This window comes from Nyctereutes procyonoides, unplaced genomic scaffold (assembly GCF_905146905.1).
Source record: "Nyctereutes procyonoides isolate TBG_1078 unplaced genomic scaffold, NYPRO_anot_genome, whole genome shotgun sequence".
Lineage (NCBI taxonomy): Eukaryota > Metazoa > Chordata > Mammalia > Carnivora > Canidae > Nyctereutes > Nyctereutes procyonoides.
In genome coordinates, this window is record NW_026575035.1 from 11,579,843 (window position 1) to 11,606,905 (window position 27,063).

A 27,063-nucleotide genomic window follows, 5' to 3' on the forward strand; every position below is an offset into this window, starting at 1 on the left:
GTCCTCTGCCTCCCTTTAAGCTGGGATAACTTTCTACCTGCCACAGTGCAAAACAAGAACTGCTATACAATCTGAAAATGAACTGTTCTATACCCAAATCCCAGAGCATTTCAGTAAGCTCTGCTCTGGGCATTTTTGAAGCATTTTAAGGAAAGTACTAAGGAAAGCTACCTCTTCAGAACAGATCCAAAGAAAAGCTCTGCTTCCCGATAGGATCTTTTTCAATCCCATCACATTATTTTCTTTCACCTTTTTTGCTAACCAGGGTGAAGAGCCTTAGACCAGTTTAAATAGTGCAAAATGCACTTTTGTTAATGCTATTTTTCTCAGTTCTTTGCTGACATTTCCAGTTTGGGAAGTACAAATACTGCATTCTTTGCATTCTTTCATTCCCAGAGAGTTCCTCTTTCTACCATCTTCTTCTGAGGATAATCAAGGGCTTGAGGTGGCTGTTTGAGAACATAAGCTGTTGCAGGAAGACCCTCTAGTCTCACCCAGATAGTATGTGCCTTACGCCATACATGTCTGATTAGAAATAATGCCCTGGTAGAGCATTTCTTGGCCTGGTAAGCAATAGAACCTGGCCTGTCTCAGGTGCATAGATACAGCTCATCTTGGTAAGCAAGCTGCATAAAGGTTACAGTTTCTCCTCTCTTCTTGGAGGTCATTCTTCTTCAAATGGCATATCTGTTACAATAGTGTCTACAGAGCCAGGTCTCAGGGGTGAATTGCAGACAGTCCATTGAACAGCATCTATGGGCAAGCACTGGGACAGTTTGTCTTCTTTAATTTGGCTCTTGGTCAGTCAAGAAGAGATATTATTTGCTGCTCTATTCAGAGCCAATGTATTATTATCACCAGCTTCTGTAGCCCCCTTTCTTGGTGTTGCCCGTGTCCTACACATCCCATCAACTATTGTATCAGCAGGTTGAGGAACACGGGGACTGAGCATTCTGCACATGAGAGCAGTTCTGAGTCAGAAGTCCAAAATGTGAGATGTTTCTCCTCTGTGAATGCAATGCCCACAATGATTTGATTATCATGGATTTTCAAAAGATTCTCCACATCAGAGTTGGTGTTGTCAACTTTCCACTTAATCCTAAACAGCATCCCTAGAATTTCTTGCAGCCTGATTTGAATTAGATACAGCAGAGTTTCTCTCCTGCCTTTTTGCATAGGACTCTAAGCTTTAACACTTGAGGATCAGTTTCTTCTTTTGAGCTTTTGTCAGTTTCATCTTTTAAATGTATTTAAGATTTGTTGGAAGGTCCAGCATATGATCTATCTCAGTGAACATATCAAGTACACTTGAAAATAATATGTATTATGCAACTAGCTATTGAGTGTAATATTCTATAAATATCATCCAGATCAAGGGTTGATAGTTTGTTCAGATCCATCTATATATTTTTTAAAAGATTTATTTATTTATTTATGCATTTATTCATTTATTTTTTTGAGAGAGAGAGAACGTGAAAGGGAGAGAGAGAGAGAGAGAGAGACTGAGAGAAAGGGACTTCTCTTCAGCAGACTCTGAGCTGAGAGTGAAGCCAGACTCGGGGCTCAATCCCAGGACCCTGAGATCATGTCCTGAGCCAAAATCAACAGTTAGCTCCTTAACCAACTGAGCCACCCAGCTATCCCAGATCCATTTATATCTTTACTGATATTCTTTAGTTCTATCAATTGCTGAAAAATAGTTTTAAAAACTCTTCAACTACGATTACAGAATTGCTTATTTCTCTCCTGTCATTATCTCATGAATTTTGAAGCTGTTATGAGAGAAAAAAATATTTATAAATACTATGTCTTCCTAATGAACTGACTCTCTTGGCATTATGAAAAGTCTCTTTATTTCCAGTGCGCTTAATTCCTTCTTGAAGATTGAATTTTAGTGTGTGAAGATTAAATTTTAGTGTGGTGTCATTTCCCTTCAGCCTAAAGAATTCCTATTAGCATCTCTCAAAGGGTATGTCTGCTGGTGATGACTTACCTTTTTCTTAGCTCTGGTTGCCTTTATTTAGCCTTCTTCATTTTTGCTGGATATAGAATTTTGAGTTGCCAGATCTTTTTTCACTTCTCTTTCAGAATTCTAAATATGTGTTCTGCTTTCTTGTTCACCTGTATAGAATGTGTTGTTTTCTCTGGATGCTTTCAAGATTTTCTCTTTATATTTGATATTTGTAATTTTATTATGATTAGCTGAAGTTTGGTTTTATTTTAATTATTTTATTTTATTTTTCCCATTTGAATTTCCCTTATTTTTCAAAAGCAGCCTTTTGAGGTATGATTGACATAAAATAAATCAGTGAATATTCAAGTGTACATTTGGATACATTCTGAGATACATACATACTCAGGAAATCATCATATAATCAAAATAATGAACATATCTGTTACCCCAGAAAGTTTCCTACTATCTCTGTAATTTCTTCCACCTTTCATCCCATTCACAGGCTCACTGATTTCCTTCCTGACAATATACATCACTTTGTATTTCCTAGATTATTTTTTTCTTTTTTTGGAGAAAGAAAGAGAGAGATCATGAGTAGGGGGATGGGAGAAGGGGCAGAAGAAGAGAGAGAATCCTAAGTAGGCTCCATGTTCAATGCAGGACCCAACATGGTGCTCCACCTCATGACCCTGAGATCATGACCTGAACTGAAATCAAGAGTCAGATACTTAACCGACTGAGACATCCAGGTACCCATGTACACTCTTTTGTCTAACGCTTGCAGTCACCATACCTATGTTGAGATTCATGTGCTATTGTGTGTATCAATAGTTCAGTCCTTTTCATTGATGAGTAGAAATCTACCATAATGATATAGCACATCATGTTTATCCATTCACCTCCTAAGGGACATTTAGATTGTTTCCATTTGGAAGCCATTACAAATAAAGTTGCCATGGACATTCATGAACAATCTTTTCATCTCTCTTGGGTAAATACCTAGGACTAGAATGGTTGGGTCACATGGCAGGTGTGTGTTTAACTTTTTATGAAACTATTAAGCTATTGGTATTTTCTGAACAGTTTTTATAACTCACATTCTGGCAAGAAGGGATTGAGAGGTCCATTTGCTCCCTATCCTTACCAACATTTGATTTGGTTAGTCTTTCCTCATTTTAGAAATTAAAAAAAAAGAACCTAATAGTATAGAATTTAAGAGGTCTATACAATTTTATCACCACTGTAATTTTGTGTATTAAAATTGATTTAAATAACTTAAAAATCTAACTACAAAAATAATGTGTTTTATAGAAAATTTCTAGAATATAAAACTATGCAAAAAATAAAATAAAAACACCTGTTAGTGTGTCAGTTAGTCTTAACACTTGTTAACAGTCTCAACTTTTTTTCAATACTTACATACACTTGTTTTATTTTATTTGATTTTGTTTTATTTTTTTAGAGAGGGAGAGAGAGCGGGGGGGGGGGGGAGAAGGTGCAGAGGGAGAAAGAGACAGAGAATCTTAAGCAGACTCCACGACCAGCACAGAGCCTGATGTGGGACTTGATCTCATGACCCTGAGATCATGATCTGAGCCAAAATCAGGATGCTTAGCTGACTGAGCCACCCAAGTTCCCCTAAAATGCTTGTTTTAAAAAATGGATTCTAGTTTCAATAGCTTTCTAACCCACTTTTTTTTCTTAATACTGAATCATGAGTTTTTGAAGTCATTAAAAATTCTTCTATAATGTATCAACTTTAGTGACTTTAAAGGTTTTCATCAAATGCAATGCCATACTTTATTTAATGTATGCTATCTATTGTTGGATGCTTAGGTGTTTTCTAGGTTTTCACTTTTAAAAAAATCTGGGGCAGCCTGGGTGACCTGCCTTCGGCCCGGGGCATGATCCTAGAGACCCGGGATTGTGTCCCATGTCGGGCTCCCTGAATGGAGCTTGCTTTCCCCCTCTGCTTGTGTCTCTGCCTCTCTCTCTTTGTGTCTCTCATGAATAAATAAATAAAATTTAAAAAAATAAAAATAAAAAAATCTGATAAGGTGAAATACATATAACATGAAATGTACCATTTTAACCACATTTAATGGTACAATCTAGTGTTATTAACTATGTTCACATTGTCGTATAATCAATCTCCAGAACTTTTTCATCTTGCAAAACTGCAACTCTATATCTATTAATTACTTCCATGTCCTCCTCCCCACAGGCCCTGGCAGCCACAATGCTACTTGCTGATTTTTTTTATGAATCATGTTTTGGGGGTCATATCTAAAAATATTTACCTAAGTCAAGATTACAAAGACTTTCTCATAGATTTTTCCTTGAAGCTTTGTAGTGTTCAATTTTACATTTTGGTCTACGCCCTATTTGGAGTTAATTTTTCAATATGGTGGAAAGATTTGGATAAAAGTTCATTTTTTATTTTTATTTTATTTTATGTATTTATTTTTTAAAGTTCATTTTTTAAAAAAGATTTTACCCATTTATTCATGAGAAACACAGAGAGAGAGAGAGAGAGAGAGAGAGGCAGAGACACAGGCAGAGGGAGAAGCAGGCTCCGTGCAGGGAGCCCAACATGGGACTCGATCCCAGGTCTCCAGGATCACACCCTGGGCTGAAGGTGGCGCTAAACCACTGAGCCACCCGGGCTGCCCAAAAGTTCATTTTTATGTGTGGATATCCACCCGTTCCATTACCATGTTAAAAGATTTTCTTTTGTCCTTTGAACTGCCTTCACATTTCTCTGGAAATAAGTTATCCATTTTTGTATGGATATATTTCTGAACTCTTCAATCTATTCTTTCAATATCTATGCCAGTATCATACTGTCTTGATTACTATAGCTTTATAATAAATATTAAATCAGGAAACATTAGTCCTCCAACCTTGTTCTTTTTCAAATTAGTTTTGCTATTTTAGGTACTTACATTTCATATGAATTTTAGAGTCAGTTTGACAATTTATGCAGATTTGCTGGGGCTTTGATTGGGATTGCAATGAATCTGTAAGTGAATTCAGGAAGAACTGACATTGAAACAGTATACAGTCTTCTGACCATGAACACAGGATATATTTCCATGTGTTTAGGTCTTCCTTCATTTTCACACCAACATCTTTTTCCTTTTCAGGCTATAACTCAATATGGCAAGGTCAGGTACTATTTCCAGCTCTGTGTGAGTACCAAGCACTATTTCCTCTAAATCCTTTCTGATCATTCTTTCTATGGCCTCACATAGTTTCCTTACCATGTACATGCACCTATCAATTCTCCACTCATGCTAAAGAGGACCCTCTGGAATCTCTCTTTGTAACTCTTCCCTCTTTAATATTCTGTCTTACAAACTCTCTTTTGCTCTTCTTAGACTCTCAGCTCTGTATCATCAATTTAGGGAGACTGAGCCCAACTGGATTTGTTTTCGGTTCAGTGTAGCTTGGAAACACTCTAAAAGCAGTAAACTGGAGCAACCATAGTAGTAATCTCATTTCCCATCTTTAGGCATCACTATTCTTTATTGTCTGGTATCCAGTGTCTTGAAAACTGTTGTTTCATATATCTTGTCTAATTTTTTTGGTTGCTTCACATAGAAGGGTAAATCTGGTCCATGTTACTCCCTGTTGGCCAGAAGTGGAAGTCACAGCCATTATTTTATTTTTTTTAAAGATGCATTTTTTAAAGATTTATTTTTATTTTATTTTATTTTATTTTATTTTATTTTATTTTAAAGATTGTATTTATTTATTCATGAGAGACACAGAGAGAGATTGGCAGAGACACAGGCAGAGGGAGAAACAGGCACCATTCAGGGAGCTGGACATGGGACTTGATCCTGGGTCTCCAGGATCATGCCCTGGGCTAAAGGTGGTGCTATACCGCTGAGCCACCCAGGCTGCCCTATTTATTTATTTTAGATAGAGAGAAAAACAGACACACACACACACACACACACACACACACACAAATGAGAGGAGGGGCAAAGGGTGAGGGAGCAAAGCATACTCCCCACTGAGTGCAGACCCCAAATGGCCATCTCATCACCCTGAGATCATGACCAGAGCCAAAATCAAGAGTCACATGTTTAACCTACTGAGCCACCCAGGCACCCTGCATAGCCATTATTTTTCACATATTTTTCTCTCCTATGTTCTCTCTGTTTTCCTTCTGGGACTCAATTACACATGTATGTTAGGCATTTTCATATTGTTTCACAGGTTTCTGAGGTTCTCATCCTTTTTCCCCCATCTTTATCTCCTACTTCTTCAGATTGACAAATTCTACTGGTTTATCTTTCTTCTGCCACTTCCATTTTGCTAAATCCATTCACTGAATTTTAACTTTAAATATTGTATTTCATATTCTAGAATTTTCATTTAAATTTCTCTGCTGTGAATTTCTATTTTTTCATTTGTTATGAGTTACATTTTCCTTTGCTTTATTCAGCATAGTTGTAAAATCCATTTTTAAAACCTGCCTGCTGTTTCCAACATCCGGGTCATTTGGGGGTTCAGTCTCTTTGTTCTCTCTTCTTTTGAGAATGGGTAATATTTTCCTGTTCTGCTTTGCGATGTATTTCTTTATTGTTGTAGCCTCACATCATGAATTCTGTAATTTAGAAACTGAGTTCTGCTTTATTCCTTCAAAATGGTTGAATTTTATTTTGATTAACTTGGTTGGTCTTCTACTGAACTCTATGCTGTTTGGAGTCTGTTATACACATGCATGGATAAGGCTTGACAAGAGATTGAACAAAGCTTGGCAAAGCTTAAACACAGAATTAGAGGATCCCACTCCCTTTCTCTCACTTTTTCAGGATTTCCTCCAAGACTCTCCAATATCTCTGGTAGCTCTGAATTCTGTTCTCATTTCTTCAGGACAGAAAAAGTACATGTTTTCTCTCATAATCTTAGCCATTCAAAGTGGTGCCAACTTCAAGCTGCTCTTAGGCTAAAAGCCATTTTAAAAGGGAGGGTCCCTCCTTCCAAATGCTGCCTTCTCTCTAAAATTGGCCTGCGTTTATTCACTCATTAGTGAGGTGATTGTTTCTCGTATCAGTGGAAAAGAAGTGGTGCCTTCAGGAATTTTTGTTGTTGTTGTTTGTTTGTTTGTTTTTTGCCTTCAGGAATTTATTGTTGAAGTGTTGTCCTATCCTCTGCATTCTCTCTTTTCTCCTAAAGATTTCCTGCTATTATTCATTTGAGTCCCTTTCTTTCACATTAAAACTGTTCTTAAGTAATCCTTGGTTGCATTTTCTTTCTTAACAGTGACACTCTAAAAGGCAGATTAGAAGATCCACGCGGGTGGCTGTACCAGTGAGTGGTAGACTTTCCCTAAAGGTAACTTTGCCAAGATTTTTTCGTCATTTTGATGGTGGACCTTCAAATGTGCATATCTACATGTCTTTTTTTTCTGGGGCTGGTCAATTATATGGTCAAATAGCTTAGAAATAATTTCCATACTGAAAATCTATTAATTGGGTGGTTGTCAATCATATAACTATAGATCTTTAATACAATTCCACCTTCAAATATAATGCATATACTTTATTGCTACTCTCCTGTGTTTTTCTCACTGAACCTATTGACTTAATTAAATATTTAAGTTTAAATATAAAAAAAAACAAGTAGAACTTCCTCAAATTTTAAAAAAGTTGGTTTAAGTGCTGGATGATGGCATCATATTTCAATCATCTCTTATTTTCATTGGAAATTTATTTCAATTTATTTCATCCCCAGTAAGAGAGGCTTCTTTGTCACATGTATTCTATGTTACAGCTGTCCAAAACTATTTCTATTCTGTCAAACAGATCTTATTCTTTCACACTTTCATGACTTTACACGGAATATACTTTCTTCTTAAAACGTCCCTTTCCTTTCTCTGTTTGGCTACATAATTTCTACTTTCTCTAATATCCAGTATAGTGATCTCTTCTGTGAACACCTCTGACTATTCCAGACATACAGTTTAACTTCTTCATCCCTTTCATACTTAACTGAAGTAGGGCATCTACCTCTATTGATATACTTATTGATTTTGTTTTAATAACTTTGTATGTCTCCTTTACTAGTTCATGAATGCTCTATAGTCAGAGACCCACACAATTTTATGAACCCATCTTACCAACCAAGAGTGTCTCCACTGATGACCAGAGAGGTCCACATCAATTACATTCAATGTTCTCTTGTGGCAAGAATCAGATTACACCAGAAGAGAACTTAGACTTGTACTATGGAATAGCATTTAGTTAAAAAAATACATAAATAAACACGTGTGTGTGTCCATGTGTATCATTATCAGTATTTTAGGAGAGTATTAACTGAAGCTATTTTATATTCAAGTATTTAAAATTCTAAGTGATGATAACTTAGAGTCTCTATCTGTAAACTCAAATGTATGCATTATAGGTAGCCCGGAATCTGTTACCCTTTTATCTACTATGCTTTCTGCTGTGAAATTTAATAGGAGAGGGTTGGTTGTTTCTGTAGTGAATTTGCAATATGTTTCCATTTTGAAATATTGTGTATGCATGTGTGCAGGTGTCAGCTGGATAAATATATATAACAGCATTTTAAGTATTACAGATTTTACACAATAATAGAGATGGAATCACTACTTATAAAATAATCGGTAGAAGCTTATGTTTCAATTAAAAGTGACAAACTCCAGGCCCAGCCTATAGAGTGAGCCCTGAACAGCACTTTTCCCGGATCTTTATGTTACTAAACTGTTTGCAGGAGAGCCCAGCAGCTGTTGTGTGAATCTGCTGAAGTATTAGGAAAAAATATTCTCCAAGTAAGTTTAGCTTAAAATTCTGTAGAATTTTTTGAGGATTGTGAATAGATATAGCTATAAGAAATGTGACATGATAAAGAAACAAATGCTTTTACAGATGCAATAAAACTGCTTTAAGCAGCAACTTTAGCCATCCTGGAAATAAACAAAAGGGAAATTACAGGCATGTCTATCTTCACTTTAAATGTACCTAGTTTCATAACCATCAAACGAAATAGTTCTCTGAAAATAAGTGTGCCACTCTTTCCTGAGAATTCTTACAAATTTCCTCACTCCAAATGTGAAAAAAAAATAATATTTAAAACCATGAGAATGTTTACCTAACCAGATGGAATCTGGAGAATCAAAGAAACAGGAAAAAAATTATAAAACATGATCAAAACAAACATGCTAAAGCTTTGTACTGATGAACATATGCAAATATGATATATGTGTGACTACCAGAAGGCAGGATGGGGGGTGGCAAGTTAACCATGGTTGAGTCCTTGACTGCAACCCCTTCAAGACTGAAATGCACTGGCTGCGCTCCACTGAATCTGGTGTGGGGAGGCAGCTTTCCTCCATCTAGTCTCTCAGTTAAGGACTTTGCAATCGCCTATGGTGGGACCTGAAAGATCTCTTATAAAATTTTGGCCTGAAGCTGGATTCCCCTAAATACCAGTCTACATAATTGGTATTCAAATGCAATGTTCTGTTCTAAGGACTAGCTCAATCTGACCTCATCTATGAACATAAAAAAAGAATTCAAAGTGAGATAGGTGATTCAATAAGTTATACAGATCAGTTAATAGCCTTGGAGTTAATATCGAGCTAAGTAGATCATTACTGTATTTTTAGATATTTGTTTTTAATTTTTAATTCAAATTCACTTATTTAAGTATTAAAATAATAATAACCCCACACAAAAATAATCAATTGATCTCTGACAAAGATGCAAGAAAAATGCAATGGAAAAAGAATGGTCTTTTCAAAAATTGGTACTGGTACAATTCCACACCCATACGCAAAACAAAACAAAACAAAACAAAACAAAACAAAAGAACCTAGACACAGACATTATACCTGCCATGGAAATTTACTCAAAATGGATTACAGACCTAAATATCAAATTTAAAAATATAAAACTTCCAGAAGAAAACATAGGGGAAAACGTACAGAACCTAGTGGATTAGTTTGCTAGGGCAGCCAAAGCAAAATACCAAAGACTGGGTGAACTAAATGACAGAAATGTATTTTCTCACAGTTCTAGAAGGTGGAAATCCAAGAACAGGTATCGGTAGGTTTGGATTCTCCTGAAGCCTCTCTCTTTGGGTAGCAGATGGCTGTCTTCACACTGTGACTTCCTGTGGTCATCTCTCTGTGCACACATATCCCTAATGTCTCTTCCTTTTATAAAGATGGAGATCACATTAGAGTAAGGCTCCAACCTAAAATCCAAAAAAATGACAATACCAATTGCCGGTAAAGATGTAGAGAGTTGGAGCTCTTACTAATTTTTCCTGGGAATGCAAAATGATACAGCCACTTTGAAGACCATTTGGCAGACCATTCCATTTACAGCTAAACACAGTCTTACCATATGATTTGGCAATTGTACCCCTAGGTATTTACTCAACTGATACGAAAATTTATGTCCACAAAAAAAACCTTTGTCCAATTGTTTATATATCTTTATTCATAACTGCAAAACCTAGAGGTAATTAAAATGTTCTTCAATCCATTCAATGGAATACTGTTTAATGATAAAAAGCAATGTGCTATCAGGAATGAAAAGACTTGGATGAATCTTAAATACATATTGCTGAGTGAAAAAGCCAGTCTAAAAAAGTTACATACTTTATTATCCCAATTATATGATATTCTGGAAAAGCCAAAATTATACAGATGTAAATGTATCAGTGATTGGGTTTGGATTGGGGATGGGGAGCCATCCCTAATCCCCTAGGGATAGTGAAGCACAGAAGATTTATTTAGACAGTGAAGCTCTTCTTTATGATATATAATGGTGGGCATATGATGCCATGTGTCTGTCAAAACCTATTGGAACTTTACAGCCCAAAGAACAAACCCTAATATATGCAGATTTTAGAAGATCACTTAGGCAATTCAGAGATCTCAGAATGAAATCAGATGGTGACAAAAATAATCTAACTGAAACTGTTAAATTAATCAAACAAGCAGGCCATTAGACTAAGGTGGCTTTATTTTATTTTGTTTTGTTTTTTTTTTTACTTTTTAAAAGATTTTATTTATTTGTTTGACAGAGAGAGCAAGCAAGCACAAGCAAGGAGAGTGGCAGAGGGAGAGAGAGAAGCGGGTTCCCTGCTGAGCAGGGAGCCCAACATGAGGCTTGACCCCAGGTCTCTAGGATCATGACCTGAGCCAAGGCAGACATTTAACCAACTGAGCCACACAGGGGCCCCAACTGAGGTGGCTTTAATGCCTTAGTAGCCTATATAAGCAAACCAAAATTGAAGCCTGAAATTCCTCAAGGTTGAGGAATCAAAACCTAAGGACAACCAATCACAAAGAGCCAAATGGGCTTTCCAAAATAAGGCAACTGCTTAAGCTACAGCCAATCAAATCATTTCCTTGCTTTGCTTCCTCATCATCTCTTTCTCCTGGCTCCTGTTGCTGGAGCACTTCCAACCACTTCCAGTTTGGCACTACCCAACTCCAATTTTATTTTCTTCAAATAAACTCTTCAAATGCTCAAAAAGCCTCAGTTTAACAATTTTGCAAATGTATATAACCTCCCTGGGGGAATGAAACACAAAATAAGCGAGATGGGGGAAAGGCACCGACCTGAGTAACTTTGGAAATTAATAGGCTGTAGGACCAAAGGCAAAGAGACTTCTACAAAAGCACTATACTTTAATTAATAAAGTTATTTCCCATAGGGATGCAGGTTATTAGTTCTGAAACCTGAATAGATACTTGAACAGACACTTCACCAAAGACGATATATGGTAAGCAACTCAACACATAAAGTGATGTTCAGTATCACTAGCTATAAGGGAAATGCATCACAGCACAAACATTAGAATGGCCCAAATTAAAGTTACTCTCCAGGGGTGCCTGGGGGGCCCAGTCGGTTAAACATCTGACTCTTGATTTTAGCTCCAGTGATGATCTCAAGGTCGTGAGACTGAGCCTCACATGGGGCTCCACACTTAGCACAGAGTCTGCTTCTGATTCTTTCTCCTTCTCCCTCTGCCCCTCCTGCTCGTGCTGTCTCTCTCAAATAAGTAAGTCTTTAAAAATAAATAATAGGGATGTCTGGGTGGCTCAGTTGGTTAAGCATCTGTCTTTGGCTCAGGTCACAATCCAGGGTCCTGGAATTGAGCCCTGCATGGGGCTCCCTGTTCAGCGGGGAGTCTGCTTCTCCCTTTTCCTCTGCCCCTCCTCCTTTACTCATGCTCTCTCTCTCTCTCTTTCTCAAATAAATAAATAAAATCTTTTAAAAATGGGACATCTGGGTGGCTCAGCGGTTGAGTGTCTGCCTTTAGCTCAGGGCGTGATACCAGTTCAGGCATCGAGTCCCACATCAGGCTCCCTGTGAGGACCCTGCGTCTCCCTCTGCCTATGTCTCTGCCTCTCTCTATGTCTCTTATGAATAAATAAATAAAATATAAAAATAAATAAATAAGTAAAGGCTGCTTTTCAAAAAAATCTTAAAAAAATAAATTAAAGTATACAAATAAACAAAGTTATTCACCAAACCAAAGGCTGGTGAGAATACAAACCGGAGCACTCCTACAGTGCTGGTGGGAATGCAAAATAATACAAGCACTCTGGAAAACTGTTTTCTGTAAGGTTAAACACAGACTTCACTGTATGCCAGTATTCCCTCTCTTGGATATTTACCCTAGAAGAATAAAACATTATGCTCACACACAAACCTATATGTAAATATTTATAGCAGCTCTATTACAATTGCCAAAATCTGGAAACAGCTTGAATATCCTTCACTGGATGAACGAATAAACAAACTGTGGTCCATCCATACAATGGGATACTACTCAGCAATAAAAAGATGGGATTTTAAAATTTGATTTGATTTTAATTAGTGGAAATTTAACTTTAAAAGCTGATATTTGATTTAGTTCTTGAAAAATTTTAAGGTATGTTTGGAACAACTTGGGTATATGAATATTCTTTTTCAACTGTGAATCTTATGAAACCTAAATACAGATGAAGTACATCTGATAAAATTTAACTTTCAAATCAAGATGTGTTGTAAATGTAAAATTATAATTGGATTTTGAGCACTCAGTCCAAATGAAGAATATACAATATATTACTCACTTTTATATGGATTGCATTTTACAATGATAAGATTTTGGATTTATTTGGTTCAATAAAAACATTATTAAAATTAAAAAATAATCATGACATAAAGAACCATGTAAGTTATCACATAGTAGATATAAGGATGTATGAAAGAATGAAACAATAGTAGTAAACCAGAGAGTGCTAAAGGGCTTTGGGAAGATACAAGAGATAAGAGAAGGATTTAGGAGGGAAGATGATTGCAATTAGCCCACCACAATGACAGTGGTGACGAACTGATTAATTTAGGCTCTGAGGTTCCACTCACCAAGTATTAAACTAATTTTTCTTTTAATAAATTGGCCTATGGAGATCATTGAGATTAGCATCTTTTTAAAGTTAATGAAGGGTAGGCTTCTAAATGTTTCTGTATGCCCCTTCAATAAATTGCAATGTTCCTTCAGAGGGAGAAATTGAATTAGTTAGGAGGTGATGAATTAACATCTTAAAGGTGTAAAACCAGTTTTCAAGGTCAATGCTATATGTGAGGTTGGTGGGTCAAATTTTGCTAATTTAAGAGAAGGGAGTTTAGGTTCCTTTATGACTTAACATCATATGCATTTTCATTGTTTGGAGGCATCCCTCTATCTTTTTATTTTTCTAGAACGAAGCCTTTATGCTTTTGGGTGAAGTAAACACAGTAGTGTGGTCTGGTCTTAGAATCCCTTCCTGTCCATGTTTGACCCAGAATAGCATTCTGATACTTCATTTATTATTACAGACATTCTTTGCCAGTATATAGTGTATACAATGAGATTCAAAATTCAAATCAAATTTTAAAATGGGTGTTCTTGTCTGTTTCTCTGTAATAATAAAAAAAATTTCCTTCAGATACCTGTCTTTTTAATCAGTGATTGAATCTCTCTCACTTTTCCAGATTCTGATAGAAGACAATCTGTGTCCCAGTTAATAGTGCTGGGAAAAATACAAGGACAGAAGAGAGTCCAGTAGTGGGTTTAGTATTTATTAGCCTTTTCTTCTGTATAACTAAATAATGGCTCTGAGTCACTGTTCTCTTCAATGCTTCTCAGATCAGGACAGGGTCGAGGAAGACTGTAAGACATATGAAGGAATCTGAATATGATTTATTTATGCACATGTAAGGTGACCCTCCCTCCCACTCTCCTGATTACTCATGCCACATGAAAAATTTGCTAGTTGTTTCTATTTCTCCTTATAGAAAAGACTTAACCAAACACACAGATTCCAAGAATAATTTGGTCAAGATATACCTTTTTTTCTTTTAGTTTTTTAATATCAGTAATAGGTTTCATTTGATTTTATGAGAACATTTAAACATGGCTATGATGCATGAAGCTATTTCTGTACTTTGTGTCATTATTACATTTTTAAGGTTATGTATTAAAAGTTAATGGTTTGTTTGGTTTTAGAAACTCAACTAACAATTAAGTGAAACTAATTAATCTGATAATAATGAAAAAGAAGATGACAGACTCAGATATTTGTATTGCTATTATTTTTTGAAGCAACAAAAGAGCCCCCTGTATATTTTTATACAAAGATTTTTAAAAATGAAGTATTAGACTGTCTGATATCTGGACCCCAAGCTCCTTTTCAAAACTCCTTATTCTCTTTCTCCAATTAAACCAGATGGTTCTGCTCATTATTCTCTAGAACTCTCATCTTGGTTGGCACTTTTACTCAAATCATTCCCCCAGTTAAATACCACCCGCCACTCCACCTTGAAATCTACAAATCTTTGAAGCTTTGCACCACTGGCACCTCTCTCTCTCTCTTATGGATCTGCACCCATGGCTGCTACTCAGTAGTGTATACCAGGTGGCATCCATTCTGATTGGTTAGCTCTTTTTTTTTTAAGATTTTGTTCATTTATTCAAGAGAGACAGAGAAAGAGAGGCAGAGACGTAGGCAGAGGGAGAAGCAGGCTTCATGCAGGAAGCCTGATGTGGGACTTGATCCCAGGTCTCCAGGATCACCACCTGAGCCAAAAGCAGACCCTCAACCGTTAAGCCACCCAGGCATCCCAGCTCTATATTTTTATTCACTGGAAATTATGCCATATCGATTTTTAATTTTTAAAATTTTACTTCTGTCCATCATTAATTCAATGAGTATTCATTGAGCCTCTGTTCTATACTCTGGGGATAAATAGTGCATAAAAAAATCAACTCAGTGTTTCCCCTCATGGAGCTTATACTATAGCAAGCTTTCATTCACATATTTGACCACATTCTAATTCTAATATATCTTGGTAATTATATTTATACATGTATAGATCTTGTGACTTAACTATATTTCAAACACTTCTAGGATTGTCTCAATCATAGTGTCTGACATAATGTCCAGAATAGAGCTTACAAAAACAGAGTCAAAGAATAGAAAATTAACAGGGAGATAAATTGTCAAGCCTATAGTCACATGGTGAAACATTCCAAGCAAACTGGTTGATTTGATAAACTTGAAGAAATCTCTGGTTCAAACTGTCATGAGAGTCTTTGCCAAACCATCTCCCTCATTTGCTGGTTTACATTTTTCCTCAGTAGTTTATTCAGTAACAGATTTTCAGAGGCATATTCTCAATGAATCTCTCTATTTTTACAAATGGGAAAATGAGCCAGAAGACAATTTGACAATTTGATTTGTTCAAGAACATATCAGCTGAATATAGACAAGCAACAGCAATAGCAGTAAAAATCTACATAAACTATACTTTGTTTTTTTACAAGGCAGGGAGCAGAAGTATAACTTGTACTGATGAAGAACAGAGGCAAACCTGATTAATTGAAACATAGTCATGAGGGACACCTGGGTGGTTCAGTGGTTGAGCATTTGCCTTTGGCTCAGCGCGTAATCCTGAGTCCCGGGATCGAGTCCCACATCGGGCTCCCTGCATGGAGCCTGCTTCTCCCTCTGCCTGTGTCTCTCATGAATAAATAAATACAATCTTAAAAACAAAACAAAAAAACATAGTCATGAAATAAAATAGAGTGCAAAAACAGATACATACAAAGCCATCTGACTTTGAAATATAACACTCACAGATTTTAAAATTCATGCTTTTAGCCAGTTTAGTACTTCTAGCCCGGGTAAGATGGCTTAGACTTTATTTCTCTCTGCTTTTTCTGACTTACTAATAGTTGTAAACCCCAGAAAGAATACACAGGCAACTGAAGGAGAATTCTGAAAGCCTGTAAGAGGAAGAAGAACTGGTTTGGAACCCCAACAACTGGAGGAGTAACAAAGCTGTCTCCACCCAACGAGCAGCAGGAACTCACCCAGGTCTGGTGTTTTCTGATATCCAGTCTAGCAACAGAAGGAAGAGCTCAATAAGTTCATTTCTCCCCTGAATTGAAGATGAGTCCCACCAACACCACCAGACAAAAAAAAAAAAAAAACAAGAGCCTGGATAATTTAAGTGGCCATAGAAAGGGTTTAAATCTCAAACGCTACAGATGTAGGAATTCATCCAAAAAGCTTAGCGGTATGGTGACTTTTTTTTTTTAATTGCATGGCCATAAAAAAAAAATTAAAAAAAAATAAATCGCATGGCCATGATTCTTCTCACTGTATATCAGAAATACATTACTGTATTGGAGGTCATAGAGATGAGAATTCCACTTGTTTCCATATTTTTAAAAAATTTTTTATTTATTTATTCATGAGAGACACAGAGAGAAAGAGAGAAGCAGAGACACAGGCAGAGGGAGAAGCAGGCTCCACGCAGGGAGCCCGATGCGGGACTCTATCCTGTCTCCAGGATCACACCCCAGGCCAAAGGCGGAGCTAAACTGCTGAGCCACCGGGGCTGCCCTGTTTCCATATTTTAAGGTCTTATTTTTACACCTGCTTTACTTGGGGACATCGCTACAATATGTCATAATATTAAAAAACTAATGACTGACATGATCACTGACTGCTTGGCAGTGAAGATTTTCCCCATTCTTTCAGGGTACTTCTACGTAGAACCCTGCCAACATAGCCAGCAAATTATGGATTGTACTTATGTTGACTATTGTGTTTCCAACATAATTATTTTTTGGAATTGATTTGTAGCATCACTAGGAAATTCTGGCATAGAACTCCACATTTTTTGTTGAGCCTACATTAAACTTTAAAGAATATAATAGAGGGAAATTGGCCTTGTGATTTAAGATAATAGCAGGAATCAAAATTTATGAGTTTACAGGTGCTCTTTCAGTGAATATATGAAGACAAATGTTCCAAAATTTTAGGGGTGCTTGGGTGGCTCAGTTGATTAAGTGTCTGCCTTCAGCTCAGGTCATGATCCCAGGGTCCTGGTATCAAGTCCCACATCAGGGTCCCTGTTCAGTGGCGAATCTGCTTCTCTCTCTGCCTGTTGCACCCCCTGCTTGTGCTCTCTCTCACTCTGTATCTGTCAAATAAATAAATAAAATCTTAAGAAAAAATCCAGGGGATCCCTGTGTGGCTCAGTGGTTTAGTGCCTGCCTTTGGCCCAGGACGTGATCCTGGAGTCCTGGGATCAAGTCCCGCATTGGGCTCCCTGCATGCAGCCTGCTTCACCCTCTGCCTCTCTGTGTGTGTGTGTGTGTGTGTGTGTGTGTGTGTGTGTGTCTCATGAATAAATAAATAAAATCTTAAAAAAAAAGAACCAACTTAAAAAAGATTACAAAATTTTGTATGTGAATTTCTGTTTATTTAAAAATACCTGTCCCTGTCTTTAACATTTTTCTATAATAAGACAAATTGTATGCTTCTGTTTTACCTAAGTAATCCTAGAATTGGGAATTTATGGAGGTTTTTTTCCCCCCATGGATTGTTTTTATGCTTAGAACCAAAAAAGAAGAAATAAATGAAGAAAAAAGTGGCTAGAGTCTAGTGGAAAACATTATGCATAAATGAGTTAAGTGATTTACCTTTGAGTCTTCTATTCATTAAGTTCCCTCTGAAAGTCATACTTGATATTTTACCATTTAGTTAGGTTAATATCAAGTCATAATGTAATATTATCCTTCATTACCCATATGGCTAACCCTTATACTTGAAACTATCAAGATGATATGAACAAAATGTCTTTAGTTAAAACAGTCTCATGTCAGGCGAGAAGCTATTTTCCCCAAAGATCAGATTTGAGAAAATAGAGCAGAGGTGAGGCAATTTGGAGTTATTAAATATTTCAGATGCTAGATTTGAAATCCAAATGATCAGAGTCTCACTTTCTGCATTACACATATTTCAAAGTTAAGGGTGAAAGCAATTCAGCTTTCATGACAGATAAAATCAACTCAGCTTATTAGTTCTGATGAGACGGAGGATGAAAGGGTCAAAAATGATCAAAACAGGGACGCCTGGGTGGCTCAGCGGTTGAGTGTCTGCCTTCGGCCCAGGGCATGATCCTAGAGACCCGAGATCGAGTCCCACATCAGGCTCCCTGCATAGAGCCTGCTTCTCCCTCTGCCTGTGTCTCTGCCTCTCTCTCTCTATGTCTGTCATGAATAAATAAAATCTTAAAAGAAAAAGATGTTTTTTTTTTTTTTAAAGATTAAAACAGAGGTGTCTGGGTGGTTCAGTCAGTTCAGTGTCCAACTCTTGATTTTGGCTCGGGTCATGATCTCAGGGTTGTGAGATCAAGCTCCACATTGAGTACTGGGTCTGGGGCCTTCTTAAGATCTTACTCTGCCCCCCCCCCAACTTCTCTGTCTCTTAAAAAAAAATCAAAACAGAAATAACAATGGTAATGAAAATTAGATTTTACAGACAGCTCATGGGACATTGCCTTTCATTAAACTCTTCACATGTTTAAATAATTAGGAACCTTATAAAATAAGTCATAGGTTAATTCTCAGTTTATAGTGATGTTGAAACTAAGTTTAAAGAGTATACTCAAGGACATACAGCTTTAGGTGGCAAAGTTGGGTGTTGACCTTAGAGCCACCTAGCCTTGGAGTACATTATTCTGTCATCTCAGTGATGAAGCTGTAATGATTGATAACTTTATTGCTTTATCTACATTATTCATTCAACACTCCCTATGTGCCAGTCACTCCGTAGACATTATATTTTCCAAATCTAGAGAAGGTACAATTCAATCTGCTGTAGCTATGCAAATATAATGAGAATTAGAAACATTCAACAAAAGGAAATGATGATTTAGGGTAAAAGGAGACATATCAACCTGAATTACAGGTGTCCCGGTGTTTCACTGCATCTGTATCTTTGGGGTAAATCCCCAGCAGTGCAATTGCTGGGTCGTAGGGCAGATCTACTTTTAACTCTTTGAGGAACCCCACACAGTTTTCCAGAGTGGCTGCACCAGTTCACATTCCCACCAACAGTACAAGAGGGGTCCCCTTTCTCCACATCCTCTCCAACATTTGTTGTTTCCTCTCTTGTTAATTTTCACCATTCTCACTGGTGTGAGGTGGTATCTCATTGTGGTTTTGAATTATAATTTCAGTATCAGTTGTGATTTATTTCTGGTTTTCTGGTAAATTTATCAAGGTCCAGGGCTCTCCTAAAAGATTGTCAAAGCCTTCTAGGATTAGTTGCTTGATCTTGACATTGTCTCAGGATTATCAGATTTGGGGTGCTGACTTATCCTAACCCAATTCTCAAGGACTAGAGTCCAAATTACAATTGTAGTTTTTAATTTATATAGAAAATTTTAATTGCCAAAAAAATAAGAATTTCCATTTCTGATTATCATTTTTTTCCTCTCTGCTGAAACACGAGATCTGAGGTCAAATTGATGGAATGATGTAAATTTAATCATGGAGCCTAGGCAGAGTCATTGCTCTGATTTGAGTCTTTGGTGACAGTATACTCCATCTCATGTATCCTATAGTCCATAGAAGAAAGTCAGACTTTGCATGAGTTTGTCAAAATACTTGTGATGCTGAGACACACAGACAAAAAAGTGTCATTTGTTTCACCCCAAAGTTGGCTAACCAACCTCTCATTGAGATAGTCTTCCTGGGGCGCCTTGGTGGCTCAGCAGTTGGGTGTCTGCCTTTGGCTCAGGGCATGATCCTGGTCCCTGCATGGGGTCTCTGCAGGGAGCCTGCTTCTCCCTCTGTCTGTGTCTCTTCCTCTCTCTGTATTTCTCATGAATAAATAAATAAAATCTTTTTAAAAAGGGATAGTCTTCCTAAAACTAAGCTAATACTCTTCCTAAGGTAGTCAATTACTTGTTCAGTAATTACTCCATCAAATGCGATGCTACCATTTTATAATAATTAGTTGTAATCCCCCTTTATGATCATGAAATGCATAGAAAATAAAGCCAAACTTCACCCATATTTTAAAATAAATACTTGGCTTAATATGTAGTATATTAATAACAAATTTGAGGTATGATAAGGACAACAGATCAGGAGACAATTGTCATTAAAAAGTTTATTTACAGTTCCCAACAGGAGGGGACATACAATGTCACTAAGGGCCACACAGGGAAGCACCAAGGTTGGTCAGGAGGCAGAGGAAAAAGGGAGGTGGGAGACTGTGGCCAAGAGCCTTTATTTCAGTTTCCACAGGAAAGAACAGGCGAGGTTAGGTAAGCAGACTTAGGACTGGCTGGTTGGAAAAATTTCAGCAGACTCCAGAGCACAAGGGCTGCCCTTAGTTGCCTGGTACCTGGCCCTGGGGTGATTAGAGCAGGTGGATAGCCTCTAAAGGAGATGGTTGGGATGTAGCCTCTGAATTGACTGGTTTGTACTGGAAAAGCCGCCTTCAGGCAAACCATCTACTACTTCTAGAGACTGGCTGATCCTGACAGGGGCAAAACCCAACAGGGTTGGCAAGACTCCAGATGTCAAAACGTTGAAATACAAAAATTGAAAAGCCATGATTAACACAACATTATACCCTTAATCTATTATAGGAACCTGATCTGAAATATGTATTTCAATATACAGATGCTCAGGCAAGACTGCACCAGGAGATGTAATGAAGGGATTTGATCTTTGCATGAAAACATAGAATCACCACAGAAATGACACGTGAGCAGAATGATGCTGGTGGAGGTTTTCATTTATACTTCTTTGTGTATGTTTATTTTTCTTTTTTGAGATGAAAAAAATCCTAATTGGCATTGTAACCAGGGGACTGCCTTCCTCAAGTGGTGAATAGTCCTTAGAAAAAAATATAATCCTCCTTCAATTTGCATGATAATGACATTTCTTGAAATTTCAGTCTATATTTAAGAATGAACTGTTTAAAACCATTTTAAGTTTGTATGTTAAATTGAGTTGGGTTCTAGACTTAGATAACTATAGCTTATCTTTTATGTTTACGCCCATAGGGACATGGGAAGTAATGTCCAACATAAGAAAATTCTTGGTTTTTCCTACACATGGCTCTGACTAGCATGCTCAGCACCAGCCCATTAGATACAGTGGTACAGTCAGTTCTGTCAGAATGTGACATACTCCTAAAACACCTGTCATGCAAAATTGTGCAATTAAAAAACCACAGGGCTTATGATAGAGGAAAATGGGAGTTAGGGGCACAAAATTCAAAAATTTTGTCAGCAATATGTTAAAAACCAAGCAAAACATTGAAACCTAATAAAAATGGTAGCAAAATATTGTGTGTTCAGTGTTAATAAATGTATTACTTCTAGGGTAAATATGGCACCTTACCTTGCAAAAGACCTGGAGTTTGCTTGGGAAGTAGAGGTTGGAATGGCTACAACTTGCAAGTTATTGTGAGGTGATCAAAGAGAGGTAATCTAAAAGCCTGAGGGGTGGGTGGGAATTGTAATATCCAATGTGGACAGGTATGACTCATTGTCCTCCTGTTGGTGATCTCTCTCAGTCTTCATTCCTGTGGTATGTCTTTTTGCCTTTGACCTGTAGGTCTTTTGGAGCATGTGTTTATAGTAGATACCAAGCTCATCAAAATTGAAATTTTGATTCAATGTATATATAACCTTAGTCTTCAATTAATGTCCACCTCATTGCTGGAATTTTTTTTTTTCCCCTCCGGATTTCCCATCTGCATTGAGAGCTTCACCTGGCAGCTGAAGACTGGAAATTGTAGTGACGTGGGAAACTCCTAAGCCTGGCAGTACTAACACCAACAGGATCCTTAGAAGTATTGATGATTTCCATTAGGATCCTCTAGTGGGTTCTCCTTTGTAAGCACTACTTGGTGTTTTGAACTAGAATTCTTTTTTTTTTTTTAAGATTTTATTTATTTATTCATTAGACACAGAGAGAGAGAGGCAGAGACACAGGCAGAGGGAGAAGCAGGCTCCATGCAGGGAGCCCGACTTGGGACTCAATCCCGGGTCTCCAGGGTCACGCCCTGGGCCAAAGGGCATGCTTAACCCCTGAGCCACCCAGGCTGACCTTGAACTAGAATTCTTAAGCAGATTTAGGATGTTGCATAAGCTCTCTCTCTCTCTCTCTCTCTCTCTCTAACTATCATAAATAAATTAAAAAAAAAAAAAATTAAAAAAAAAAAAAAAAAAAAAAGGGATCCCTGGGTGGCGCAGCGGTTTGGCGCCTGCCTTTGGCCCAGGGCACGATCCTGGAGACCCAGGATCGAATCCCACGTCGGGCTCCCGGTGCATGGAGCCTGCTTCTCCCTCTGCCTGTGTCTCTGACTCTCTCTCTCTCTCTCTCTCTCTGTGTAACTATCATAAATAAATTAAAAAAAAAAATTTAAAAAAAAAAAAAAGGATGTTGCATAAGTGTTTTTGTTTTGTTTTATATATAAAATTTCACAAATACAAAAGAATAATAAAACATAACCTTGTAGGATAACACATGGTGACCTGAAGTAGCTGGTAGATATTTGGAGTGTGTGTGCATGTGTGTGTGTGTGTGTGTGTGTGTTATGGGGTGGAAAACTTTTCCCTTCTTCCATTCTAGGTTCTTTGGCTGGTCTGCTAAATAATTGACATAAGCAGAGTAACAGGGGAAAAACAAATTTCTTTTTTTTTTTTTAAGATTTTATTTATTCATGAGAGACACACACACACACACACAGAGAGAGAGAGAGAGAGAGAGAGAGAGAGAGGCAGAGACAAAGGCAGAGGGAAAAGCAGGCTTCATGCAGAGAATCTGATGTGGGACTCGATCCCGGGACTCCAGGATCATACCCTGGGCTGAAGGCAGGTGCTAAACCACTGAGCCACCCAGGGATCCCCAACAAATTTTATATGTACAAGAGCCCCAATAAAATATTAGACTTCCCAGCAGTCAGGTAATTGAGATTTACATACTCTCGTGAGTTAAAGAGAAGGAGATAGTCTGGAGGCGAAGTCTGAGGCTTCAAAGGGAAGGGAGATAATTCACAGGAAAATGAAAAGCGCAAATGTTTGATAAATTTTTGCCTTGCCATGCAGATAAGTCTTTTTGGATATAAAAAGTTATCTCTGCTAATAGCTCTCTTCCTCTAACAGGCCACCTATCTAAATTCTTATAAGCAGTTAATGGGCAGGTAAAAAGCTCTTCTTTACTCTGATGGGCCCTGATAGTCTTCAGCTCAAAATAATCCACATGTGCAGTGTGTGAAGTGGCATTTTCTGGGGTGGTGTATTCTGCTTCCTACCCAGTGCGTGTGTATGCTGTGTATTCCCACACAATTAGGTTCATCTGGGTGCAGTTTTCTGCATTTACCTTAGTGTTTCCTGTGGATGAATTTTGCAAAAAGCAAACTTGAAATTCGCTTCTATGCTCAGATTGTTCCCTAGTATATTAATTGCCTTGGAATGAATTCACAGGTTTGAAACCAACATCATAGCAGAAGTGACTGCACATTCGATCATTGTTATAACAATAACATCCCACAAAACTTTTCCATGGCTCTCTAGGAATGAGAGCCACCACTGGCATATTTCTTCATAATTCCAGGTGGGGAAATGTTATCTCTAGAGTCTTTTTGTCCTGCTGACCTCATGTATTAGTTTAACTCATTAGTTTAACTCATTTACACTGCTCTCAGAGCTACTGATACATCCCAAGTTATATCAGAGCACAAAAAAAGGGGAAAATTAACTCCATTGTGAAAGACCAGAGAAACTTGAACAATGAAGATGAGATGAGTCATGAAGAATCAGTGAGCATTCTTCAGGCACCCTGAACAAAGGCCCTAAGGCATGATTTTACTGAACAGAGAGTAGCAAGGAGTTGAATTTGTTAGAATGTGGACTGTACAGAGGGAGTGGCAGGGAAGAGCTTGGGAAATTCTTTGCTATGCTAATAAGCTTGGACTTTATTCTTAGGTGATAGCCAACCATAAAGACTTGCAAGCTGAAGAAAGACGTGCTCCGTGTGCATTTGGAAAGATTAGCTATAACAACAGACTGAGGCCATTCCTGCAGAGCTTGGTGGGATGATGCTCTCAGTCTACTGCAACCATCAGCAAAGGTTCTCAAAAATGCAAAGTATAAACTTGAGAAAGGCACACGTGTCTTTAAAAAAATTACAGGAAACATAATCCCCACTCTTTGTTAAGTAACTACTCTGTATGCCAGGCAGCATCCTGTGCCCTCCAGGCATTTTGTTTTTAAATTCTCATAACATCTATATGAGTTTGATCTCATCTGATCAATTTTTACCACTGGTGCAAAGACTAAGACTAAGCATAGTTTAATTAATTTGCCAAAAATTATTAGATAGTGGCAGATCAAGGATTGGGCCCATGATCTGTGACCCCCAAAGCCTTCTTCCTAATCTTTACCTTGAGCCACTTTTGTTTAAAATAGCAGCAGTTTCTAAAGAAGTATGTCCCAGGAAGAGAGGGGCTACAAAAATAGAGTCTTCCTATGTGCTAGACTAGTCCAACCAGTTGATACCAATTCTGGTGAACCTTTTCTTTCTCAACAGTGTTCCAGTTTGGAGAGGAGGGGGGAGAAAGCAAATAAAGATAAACTCCTGTAAGTTTCTTGTATTATTTACTTAAGGTGCAGTACAGTAAGTCAAGGATGCATTTGGAAATGTATACCACTGAAATACAAATATGTAGAACTAAAAATCACTAGTAGAGAAAAAAGGGTAGTAATAAATATATTTGATTAATTGGAAAGAGGGCAGGAAAAGAGAAGTAAAAAACATCAAAGAAAGAACAGGTGGGGCTAGTAGAAAACAAACAACAAGAAAATAAAATTAAACCAACTATATCAACACTTAAAGTGTTAAGCAGATTAAAGACTCAAAAGACAGAGGTTGTTGTATTGGATAAAAAAATAAAAATAAGATTCAACTTGTACCTCAGATATACACCTTAACTTTCAAGACAGAATGGGCAAGAAAGGGAACTTGAGGAAATGGTGAGCTCTGAGGATTGAGAAAGGGAGTTTGGTAGAAAAAAATAGGAGCTTTCCATTTAACCTCGAGGGCCAATTTGAACTTGCAGCTCACAAATTTTCAGAACTCACATCTCCAAGAAAAAGTCAATTCAAAAATACTGTGACAAAGAAAAAAGTTAAGGATGCAAAACTAAATTAAGACATAATGAAAATATTCTTGCTAAAAATCCAAGAGTGGAAACTTAGGCTTCTAACTAATATAGGTAATATGCTCCCTGGTACTATGTGACTCAGACATTTCACAATTAATTTAAATGAGAACCGTTTCTGATCACATCGTCACACATCCAACTGTAACTTCTTTTTTTTTTTTTAAAGATTTTATTTATTTATTCATGATAGACAGAGAGAGAGAGAGAGAGAGAGAGAGAGAGAGAGAGAGAGAGACACAGGCAGAGGGAGAAGCAGGCTCCATGCCAGGAGCCTGATGCGGGACTCGATCCCAGATCCCAGGGCCATGCCCTGGACCAAAGGCAGGTGCTAAACTGCTGAGCCACCGAGGGATCCCCCCAACTGTAACTTCTTAATGAAACTGCCTCACAAGAAAACATAAAATGAGCAGTTTGTCCAATCTAGTTTTATAACAGCCACATCATTAAACACATAAAAGAATTTTGCAGTTGCTTAATAATAAAGAATTTATGCTTTCTTAGCAATAAAAGCATTATCTGGGTTGACAATTAGTTTCCCATCATTCTTTACATAAACAATCAAAGTTAATTGAATGATATTTCAGAAAATATATCAGTCCCAACAGCATTTTAAAACCTTTCAGTTAAAGGCACTAAAAATTTTATAGCTAGTATATATAAGTTGCTAGAATTTATCCACATAGCATATATTAATTAAATTATCACATTATAGGGATTTTTATGTTAGTTGGAGGGACTAATCTGTTTTCTAAAAAGGTTTCCTTTTTTCAATTCAAGTGACAAATTAGAGAACTAGATCATTTCTCTTGGGTGAGCTCAGATATGTCTCACATAGAGCATATTACAAAAAAAGAACATATTACAAAATATCTGCATGTCATATAATCTCTGTGTGTTCCCGGCTGGACACCCTGACCCACTATGAGTTAAGTGTGGGCTTAATACCAAAAGTTGACCTTATCCTAGGCTTTTGACGTAGAATAAAAAGACGTAAAACACTCCTTCATTCTGAAGCATTTAAGAATATTGCTTCTTTTTTTATGTGTTTGAAAACAGCTATTGACAGCAAAGTCAAAAGAATAGCTAAAAGCACTCTTTGTACATAGAAATCATCTTCTGATCTGTGGCTATTTGTACTTAGTGGCTAGTCTTTTGCTTTGGGGCTGTTTATAGGGCTATTGCTATCTGAACTCTGTGCACTTCTCAGTGCTGAGCTAAGTACATCAATTTCTGACTCTATAGTTGAAGATTATCTGCCTGGAGTTGTTTTCCTGGACCTCACAGCTTGATTGGGAAGTTTTCTCATTGCAAAGTTGAAGTTGTATTCGGGGCGAGATGGCTGACGAAGTAATTTTAAAAAAGGGGTTCGGAGAGATCAGGAACAATGACAACTGAGTCAGGTGGTGGATGGACGGAACCAGGCTGGTAGCGGTCATCTTGCAAAAGGGGACACCAGATTGCATGACAGGGCACCCAGGAGCGCCTCTCCCAGCATCTTGGGTGGGACTCATTTTTGTGTCTCTGCACTGTGCTCTGTGTCGCC

The 27,063-nt window shown here is 37.5% G+C and overlaps 1 pseudogene; it reads right to left on the minus strand.

Annotated features, from left to right (window-relative positions):
- Window positions 1-386: 386 nt before the first annotated feature.
- Window positions 387-27,063, minus strand: part of LOC129505235 (tRNA (guanine(6)-N2)-methyltransferase THUMP3-like) — a 31,324-nt pseudogene continuing 4,647 nt past the window's right edge.